This window comes from Lagenorhynchus albirostris, chromosome 11 (assembly GCF_949774975.1).
Source record: "Lagenorhynchus albirostris chromosome 11, mLagAlb1.1, whole genome shotgun sequence".
Lineage (NCBI taxonomy): Eukaryota > Metazoa > Chordata > Mammalia > Artiodactyla > Delphinidae > Lagenorhynchus > Lagenorhynchus albirostris.
In genome coordinates, this window is record NC_083105.1 from 53130271 (window position 1) to 53140409 (window position 10139).

At 38.8% G+C, this 10139-nt stretch overlaps 1 pseudogene; it reads right to left on the reverse strand.

Moving 5' to 3' along the window:
• Window positions 1-8978: 8978 nt before the first annotated feature.
• On the reverse strand, window positions 8979-9753 carry LOC132529944 (gamma-secretase subunit APH-1B-like; annotated as a pseudogene).
• Between the last annotated feature and the right edge of the window lie 386 nt (window positions 9754-10139).

Here is a 10139-nt window from a genome sequence, read left to right on the forward strand (position 1 = left end):
GTATATCAAAGTCCTTATTTTTAATACAGTAGCAACTTTTTCTTCCATTTACATCGGTACAATAACAGGCTTTCAATGAGCCTACTGAACAAATGAAAACTAATTATTGTTTTTATACCTACCATGTTTTTTAATTGAGGTAACACTGGTTTATAAAATTATGTAAATTTCATGTGTACAACATTATAATTCAACTTTTGTATATACTACAGTGTACACACCACCAAAAGTTTAGTTACCATTCCATCACCATACAATTGACCCCCTTTACCCATTTTGCCCTCTCCCTCTCCCTTCCCTTCTAGTAACCATCAATATGTCCTCTGTATCTATGTACTTGTTTTTGTTTTGCTTCGTTTGTTTATTTTGGGTTTTTTAAATATTCCACATCTGAGTGAAATTATATAGTATTTGTCTTTCCCTGTCTGACTTATATCACTTAGTATAATACCCTTCAACAAGAGCTATCCCTGTTGTTGCAAATGGCAGGATTTCCTTCTTTTTTATGGCCAAGTAGTATTCCATCGTGTACAGGTGTATATGTATGTATGTATATATATTACATCTTCTTTATCTATTCACTTGTTGATGAACAGCTAGGTTGCTTCCACATCTTGGCTTTTATAAAAATGCCACAATGAACATAGGGTGCATGTAACTTTTTTAATTAGTGTTTTCATATTCTTCAGATAAATACCCAGAAGTGAAATGGCAGTTCTATTTTTAATTTTTTGAGGAACCTCCGTACCGCTTTCCATAGTAGCTGCACCAATTCACATTCCCACCACCAGTGCACAAGGGCTCCCTTTTCTCTACATCCGTTCCAACACTTGCTATTTCTTGTCTTTTTGATAACAGTCATTCTAACAGGCCTGACATGATATCTCATTGTGGTTTTGATTTGCATTTCCCTAATAATTCGTGATGTTGAGCATATTTTCACATGCCTGTTGGCCGCTTGTATGCCTTCCTTGGAAAAATGTCTATACAGATCCTCTGCCCAAGTTTTAATCAGCTGTTTATTATGTTGTTGAGTTGTATGAGTTCTTTATTTCAGATATTCACCCCTTATTGGATATAAGATAGGTTGTCGGGCTTCCCTGGTGACGCAGTGGTTGAGAGTCCGCCTGCTGATGCAGGGGACGTGGGTTCGTGCCCCAGTCCGGAAAGATACCACATGCCGCGGAGCGGCTGGGCCCGTGAGCCATGGCCGCTGAGCCTGCGCGTCCGGAGCCTGCGCTCCGCAACGGGAGAAGCCACGACAGTGAGAGGCCCGCATACCGCAAAAAAAAAAAAAAAAAAAAGGTTGTCTTTCATTTTGTTTATGGTTCCCTTTGGTGTGCAGAAACTTTATTTTGATGTAGTCCCATTTGTTTATTTTTGCTTTTGTTTGCCTTGCCTGAGGTGACAGATCCAGAAAGAAGTTGCTAAAACCGATGTCAAAGAGCATACTGCCTATGTTTTCCTCTAGAAGTTTTATGGTTTTAGGCCTTATATTTAAGTCTTTAATTCATTTTGAGTTAATTTTTGTGTATGACATAAGATAGTGGTCTAATTTCATTCTTTTGCTTGTGACAGTCCAGTTTTCCCAGCACCATTTAGAGAAGAGACTGTCCTTTCTCCGTTGTATATTTTTTACTCCTTTCTCATAAATTAATTGTCCATATATGTGTGGATTAATTTCTGGGCTTTCAATTCTGTTCCACTGGATATGTGTGTCCACTTCTGCCAATACCATGCTGTTTTGATTACTATAGCTTTGCAGAATAATTTGAAATCGGGGGAGTGTGATACCTCCAGCCTTATTCTTTCTTCTCAAGATTGCTTTGGCTATTCAGAGTCTTCTGTGGTTCTATATAAACTTTAAGACTTTTCTATTTCTGTGAAAAAATATCTCTGAGATTTTGATAGGAATGGTGTTGAATTTATGGACTGCTTTATGTTATATGGACATTTTAACAATGTTCATTCTTGCAATCCATGAGCATGAAATATCTTTCCATTTTTTTGTGTGTCTTCTTCAGTTTCTTTCATCAATGTCTTACAGTTTTCAGTGTACAGGTCTTTCAGCTCCTTGGTTAAATTTATTCCTAGGTATTTTATTTTCTTTGTTGCAAAAGCAAATGAATTGTTCTCTTAGTTTCTCTTTCTGCTAGTTGGTTGTTAGTGTATAGAAACACAACAGATTTTTATATATTGATTTTCTCTCAACTTTACTGTATTCTTTTATCATTTCAACAGTTTTTTTGGTGGAGTCTTTAGGATTTTCTATATATAAAATCATGTCATCCACAAAGAGTGCTGGTTTTAATTCTTCCTTTCAAATATGGATGCATTTTATTTCCTTTTCTTGCCTAATTGTTCTGGCTAGGACTTGCAGTACTATGCTGAGTAAGAGTGATGAGAGTGGGCAATTTTCTCTTGTTCCTGATCTTTGAGTGAGAGTTTTCAGTTTTTCACCATTGAGTATGATGTTAACCGTGGATTTGTCATATATGGTCTTCATTATGTTGAGGTACAACCTTTCTATACCCAATTTAATGAGAGATTTTATTATAAATGGAGGTTGAACCTTGTCAAATGTTTTTTATGCATCTATTAAGATGATCATATGATTTTTATCCTTCATTTTGTTAAAATGGTGTATCATCTTGATTGATTTGCAGATGTTGAACCATCTTACAGTTCTGGAATAAATCCCACTTGATCCTGATGTATCATCCTTTTAATGTATAGCTGTATTTGGTTTGCAAATATTTTGTTGAGGATTTTTGTATCTGTGTTCCTCAGAGATATTGCCTGGAAATTTCTTGTGTTGTCCTTGTCTGGTTTTGGTCTCAGGGTAATAGTAGCTTCATAAAATGAGGTAGGCAGCATTCCCTCCTCTTCAACTTTTTGGAAGTGTTTGAGAAGAACTGGTATTAAATCTTCTTTAAATGTTTAGTAGAATTCACCAATGAAGCCATATAGTCAGGACTTTAGTTTTTGGGAAGTTTTAAATTATTGCTTCAATCTCCTTAATAGTGATCTGTCAATTCAGATTTTCTATTGCTTCATTCAGTTTCAGAAGGTCGTATGAGTCTAAGAATTTATCCATTTTTTTCCTAGGTTTTCCAATTTGTTGGTGCATAGCTGTTCATAGGAGTCCCACAGTCCTTTGTATCTCTGTGCTATTCACTGTAACTTCTCTTTTGTTTCTGATTTTATTTTAGTCTTCTCTCTTTTTTTCTCAGTGAGTCTAGCTAAAGTTTTGTCAACTTTATTTTTTCAAAGAACCAGCTCTTAGTTTCATTGATCTTTTCTATTGTCATTTTAGTCTCCATTTCATTTATTTCCATTCTGACCTTTATTATTTCTTTCCTTCTACTGACTTTGTACTTAGTTTGTTCTTCTTTTTCTAGTTCCTTTAGGTGTAGGGTTAGATTGTTTATTTGAAAATTTTCTTGTTTCTTTAGGTAAGCCTGTATTGCTATAAACTTCCCTCTTAGTATCACTTCTGCTGCATCCCATAGATTTTGCTATGTCATTTTTTTCATTTGCACTTGTCTTCAGGTTTGTTTTTTTCTCCTTGATTTCTTCATTGACTCAGTAGTTGTTCAGCAGCATGTTGTTTAGCCTCCATCTATTTGTGATTTTTCTAGCTTTCTTCATGTAGTTGACGTCTAGTTTTATACTGTTTTTGTCAGAAAAAAAGTGCTTGATATAATTTCAGTCTTCTTAAATTTATTGAGACTCTTCTGTGTCCCAACATATGGTCTATCCTTGAGAATATTCCATATGCACTTGAGAAGAATGTATTCTGCTGCATTTGGATGGAATGTTTTATATATATCTATCAAGTCTATCAGGTTTAATGTTTCATTTAAGGTGTTTCCTGGTTGACTTTCTGTCTGCATGACATATCCATTAATGTAAGCGTGCTGTTAAAATCTCCTACTATTATTGTGTTGCTGTCAACTTCTTCCTTTAGGTCTGTTAATAATTGTTTTATATATTTTGGTGCCCCTATGTTAAATGCATATATATTAATAAATATTACACCTTATTGATGGTTGTTCCCTTTATCATTACAAAATGTTATTCTTTGTCTCTTGGTTTGTTTGCTTTGGTTTGGTTTTTTTGGCTTGAAGTCTATTTTATATGAGTATAGCTACACCCACCTTCTTTTGGCTTACGATTTGCTCAAAGTATCATCTTCCATCCCACCACTTTGAGCCTATATTTGTCTTTAGAGCTGAGATGAGTCTCCTGGAGGCATTATATAGTTAGGTCTTGCTTATTACTCCACCCACAGCCACTCTGTGTCTTTTGATCAGTGGATTCAATCCATTTACATTTAGGATGATTATTAATAAACAAGGACTTAATACTTCCATTTTACCTTTTGTTTACTGCTTGCTCTATATGTCCATCGTCTCTTTTTCCTTGTGTTTCTGTCTGCCATTTTAGTGTGGTGGTTTTCTATGATGTTTTTCTCAGTTTCCTCTTTTTTGATGTTTTGTGTCTCCGCTCTAGACTTATGTTTTGTGGTTACATGAGGTTTATATAAAACATCTCATAGACAAAATAGTCCTTTTTCTGCTGATAGCATCTAATATTCATTTGACAATAGGGCTTCTGTCCTTTTCTTCTTACTCTTTTATGTTTTCGTTGTCTCAAATTATCTCTTTTTATGTGTAAATTTATTACCAAATTGAAGCACCTATAGTTATTTTCACTGCTTTTCTCCCTTTAACCTTTAAAGCTACAATTAAGTATTTAACAACCTATTCTGATATAAAATTGCAATTTTTTGTTTCTATTTATCACCTTACTTAAAATTTTGTGTACTTCTGCCTTTTCATTTCAGGTAAAAGAGCTCCTTTAAACACCTCTTATAAAGCAAGAAATGCTGTTGTGTTTGTCTTGGAAAGCCTTTATTCCTCCTTTGTATCTGAAGGATAACTTTTCTGGGTAGAGTACTCTTGGCTGACAGTTTTTATCTTTCAGTATTTTCAGTATATCACTTCACTCTCTCCTGGCCTGTAAAGTTTCTACTGAGAAATCTGCTGATAGTCTCATGGAGGTTCCTTGGTAGGGATAACATTCGTTTTTCTCTGGCTCCTTTTAAAATTCTTTCTTTGTCATTAATTTTTGACACTTTTAATATAATATGTCTTGGAAAAGGTCTTTTTGTGCTGAGGTAATTAGATATTCTCTTAGCTTCATGGACTTGTATATCCAGTTCCTTCCCCAGGTTTGGGAACTTCTCAGCTATTATTCCTTTAAATAAACTCTCTGCTCCCTTCCCCCTCTGGGATACTCATTATCCTTATGTTGCCCTTCCTAATGGGAGTCAGATAGTTCTCTTAGAATTTCTTAATTAAAAAAAAAAAATCTTAGGGCTTCCCTGGTGGCACAGTGGTTGAGAGTCTGCCTGCCGATGCAGGGGACATGGGTTTGTGCCCCTGTCCGGGAAGATCCCACATGCCGAGGAGTGGCTGGGTCCGTGAGCCATGGCCACTGGGCCTGCGCGTCCGGAGCCTGTGCTCCGCAACAGGAGAGGCCACAACAGTGAGAAGCCCGCGTACCGAAAAAAAAAAAAAAAAAAATCTTAGTTCTTTCTTATCTTTTACCTGAATTCTTTTCTAGATTTTGTTAAGTGACAAACCATCTTTTTATTGTTCACTGAAAAATACAGGTCTGGAAAGAGTCTATTGCCTTCTGTATTAAATGCAAGGTCTGATATTGCAAGTATATATGACATAACAGTATAACTTACATAAAATGATACATATTGTACATAGAGACGGTGCCCACCCCTCTAAACACTAAAATTTAATGGAATGAAGTAAAGCTTTTTATTAAATGAGAAATATAAACATTGCAATCATAAACAAAGTGCTCTAAGCAAAGAACTTTAAAATTGTTTTGTTGTGACATCTACTTTGCTTACCTGCAGTTAGGGATGGTGGGGTGCAGGAAAAACTTAACTAACAAAAAGCTAGCACTCTCAAGGAGCTCTTCCCAGGAAGCAGCTTGCAGATGCCGGAGATGGGCTGCCACCTTGGCTTCCCTGGAGCCCTCAGGCCCACTCTAACTGCTAATCCCTGTCTTGAGGCTACTTTGATGAACTAGTGGGAGGGCTAGTGGGAAGAGTACTGGGTGGGAGGAAGCCTCTGTCTGGACTGCTTATCTTGCACCAACTCTATGGATAAGAACACCTAGCATCTTTGATGTGTATCTGCCACTCTCGGCAAACACTGAAATGTGCTGGAAAAGATATTAACATTGGGAACAAAAGCCATTTTCTACACAGTCTGCAGATACCACTTATTCCTTTCAGCCATGTTTTCACTAAGATGCTCTAAAAGAGGCTGCTGCTACTATAATATATTGCCAGTCAGGCGGGCCGGGATTGAGGGTAACAAAACTTCTCCAGTTACAACTACTAATTCATATTAGTTAAAAATGAATACAAATTTATTAGAAAACCAAAGTCAATCTCTGTTATTCACATGGCAACACGGTGAAGGGCTGCAACAATATTCACATTCCAAGGTCAACTTTAACTATAGCCACACTTCCCTCCAAAACACAGAAAGCCCTGTGTGGCGGAGAACATACAAGATTAACACCACTACCTCCTCTCCAAATACTATCAGGGCTCAGAAAGCTCATTATAGATAACAAATGCAAAAGAAGAAAAAAAATGCAACTCAATATACACACAGCAACAGAGGAAGACCACTCTCCCTCTGGGCTTCTTTGGCATCAGGTGAAGCAAGGCTATTTGCAACTGTAGTGCCTAAGCTGGCTATAGCCATGCTCACAAGAGAAATAAGGATTACAAAGTTCCTTTATTCATAGGTAATCAGGGAGTATTAAATGATTTCCTGAACTAAGATAACAGTGTCACTATCAAGGAAAATTTTCTTCTTGCCTGAGATGTTTTTATAAATGAGATTTCACAACATTCCAGATTTTTTACTTAATATTAAACTATTAATGTGCAGAAGAATCCTCATAGCTCAAGTATGAGCAATATTAATATTCTCAGATATTGCTACACTTTACAGATCAGCAAATATGTTATCAGACTATCCACTTAAGAGATTTGTAAGTCAACAGTAATAACCAACTCAATATTTTTCTTATCCTGTTCATCAAAGAACACCACACTCCAGTAGGAATGAAGCCCAGTTCAATGAGCATCTTGTTCCCCTCAACTGTGCACAGTAAATTTCACTATTCAATCTCTACCTCCTTGACTCTTCCTATGACTCATCTAGTCTAAGGAAAGTCTTGTATAATGGTGGAAAATTGCAAACCCCGGTGGAGGCATTAGTATTAGTGCTGAAGTAAACTTTAGGAGAATAACTATAATTGCTTATGGGACTGTTTGCAGCCCTACTGGAAACCCTACTCCTCCTGCATATGCAGATTGAAGAAATTCTAATAATTTAAACATGAGAGGGGATTTCACTGATAAAGGTCTAGTTCCCGTGTAAGGTTCTGGTCCCTGGTAAGATATGTGACTAGCCCAAAACACTGGCCATGTTTCCATTTTAAACCTGTCCATCACAGTATTGTCAAAGTCTCCCATCTCTCATGCCACTGGTGAGCCCTCTCTTGCTGCTTCTATGTCTTTTGGATGCTCTACTGCACACAGGGGATTCACTGAGGTTCTCACTTTAATGTGTAGGGAATTTCCATTTCACACCATCAGCTCCCTAAAAACCATCAACTGGGAACAACTTCTAGTTAATAAAGGCACAGATTACTCTTTATAAAGGGAAACAAAAGGGTTGTTTGGAAGCTGAATGAACATCTTAGATACTCCTATAAAGGGAATGCTGTATCTGCTACCAAAACCCAGAGACATCTACTAGATCTAAAGAATATATGGAATATGTAAAAGCATGAATTTGGCAGTTTAAGACACATTTCCAATTTTCCACTACACCATTTAGGGAGAAGTGCTAGTTAGTATTACAGGAGCAAATTGTAAGTGTCAAGCCCACCCTATTGGCTTGTTTTCCTCCTGCTTTTGGTAAACTTCTGCCAGCTCCAGTGAAGCCTGTCCCAGGGTACATCACTCAGCAACCTGCAGAGCTGCTCAGAAATAGATCATGGGCTTCACCTCAACTGGTCCAGCAGCTAGTGCTCAGCTGGTAAACACTGCCTTAGGGCGGAGCCTATGAAAAGCCTTAAGCCCAGGAAAGACTTGCAGAAGTTGCACAAAAACTCTTGGTTTCAGAATATCTTCCCAGCAAGTCAGAAAATAATTGGTTTTTAGTTAAAGAAACGGAATCTACGCTCAAAAACAATGTAATACCTCAGAAAAGCAAAACCGAGAATGGAAAAACTACAGAAAAATATACCTCGTTAATCAATAGTTTACTTTGGCTAAATGATCATTAGTAAGTCAGTGCAATTTATTACTGTAGTCAGAAGCACAGCCCACCGTGTTCTCACGAAACAGAGTACAAGTGAAGCATGGGAAAACAGTTCACAGAGATGACAGCCCTTTAGCCTTTTGTCACTTCAGAACTTCAAAAGACAAAGGCTATCCAGGATTTGACATTCAGATACTTGCTTGCTAAGCACAAGCTGAGTTAGGAGATAGCTAAACATCTGATTCTTACTCAGTTACAGGGTTCTCAGGAAGTTCCTATTTGGACATCGATGGTTCTCAAACTGGCTGCACATCCAAGTCATCTAGGAAGCTTTAAAAATTACCAACTGCCCAGATCAATTAAATCTGGAGGGTGGAGCCCAGAAATCAGTATTCTTTATGTTTCCCCAGGTGATTCTAACATGCAGTCTGCACACCACTGATGTATCCCTTTCAGAAAGCTGTTGCATGAAAGCCATATTGTATCCAGATAATTTTGTTTTTTCTAACCCCCACCAGGAAAAGGGATTTTTAGAAAAAGGCACAGCTGTGCTTCTCTCAAGAGGCAGCTTAGCGTTTGGTAAGCGCTGGTCCTCACAGGTTATCTGGAGCGCGGGTTGAAGAGGACGGAGCCCTTGTCTTGGCAGGGCAGGCAGAGCTTCAGGCTTTGGCAGCTGCCTCCAAAAGCAAAGGATGCCCAGATGCCCCTGAGCACCAGGGTGATGTACGCTGACACCAGATTTAATCCGTAACGAGGATGTATGAAGGTCAGGGCTGACGCCAGCAGATGGGTGGGAAGAACTACAGAAGGGCGTACCACTTTTTCTTCTCACAGCCAACAAAAAACATGAATGCCCCAGAACCCATGCAGCAATATGATCACCAATGTCATGAAAGCTGAATTTAAGGAAGAACTGGGGAGAGTTTCCATGAATGCCCACTGTGCCCGGCCCCAGGGAGTCAGACAGGGTATTTACAAAGGAAAATGCTCCCCTCATGATTCCCAAACCCAAGCCAGAAACAGAAGCCGGCAATCGCATAGAGGGTGCTATGTCATCCGGGTTTATACTCTTCGAACCTTCGCTGGCTTTTTTTTAAAGTTCGTAATACGCAAACTGAACATTTCTTGGATAAGGACTGAGACTAACATGTCAAAGATCAGCAGATATTTCTGTATTGGTCCATCTCTGTTGTCAGCAGTGATTGCTGCCATGGACCAAAAAGGGAGGAAAGCAGCAGAGACACCAACCAGAAGCTCTGATGATGAGGAAGATGATGTGCAAGGGCCCGGCGGTGAGGGTGAAGACGTAGAGGGCTAGCACAGGACCGAAGGCTATGAAGGCGCAGCGCAAGAACACGGCCACCGTCAAGGCCATCACCCGGGGGCCTGGGGGGGAACGCAGGGGCACCAAGCACTGACAGAGCTGAGCCTGCGGGCAAAGGCGCAGGGCAGAGGGGAGGGGCGGAGGGGGGTTCTGTTGCTAGATTTTTTCTTAAAGCTGGTGAATTCTCTCTTCCGTATCATCTGCTCTATTTCCAACGCATTCTTCATCTCATTTATTGAGTTCTTTAGCTCCAGAACTTCCGGGGTTTTTAGCATTTCTACCTCCTCGGTAACATATTCCTTCTGGTCGTTAATTTTACTCCTGAACTCGCTGAACTGCCTCTCTGCGTTTTCCTGTCGCTTGTTGAGCTTCTTCACAACAGTTATTTCGAGTTCTCTATCCGTTAGATCACAGTACTTCATCATGACTTTAAGTTT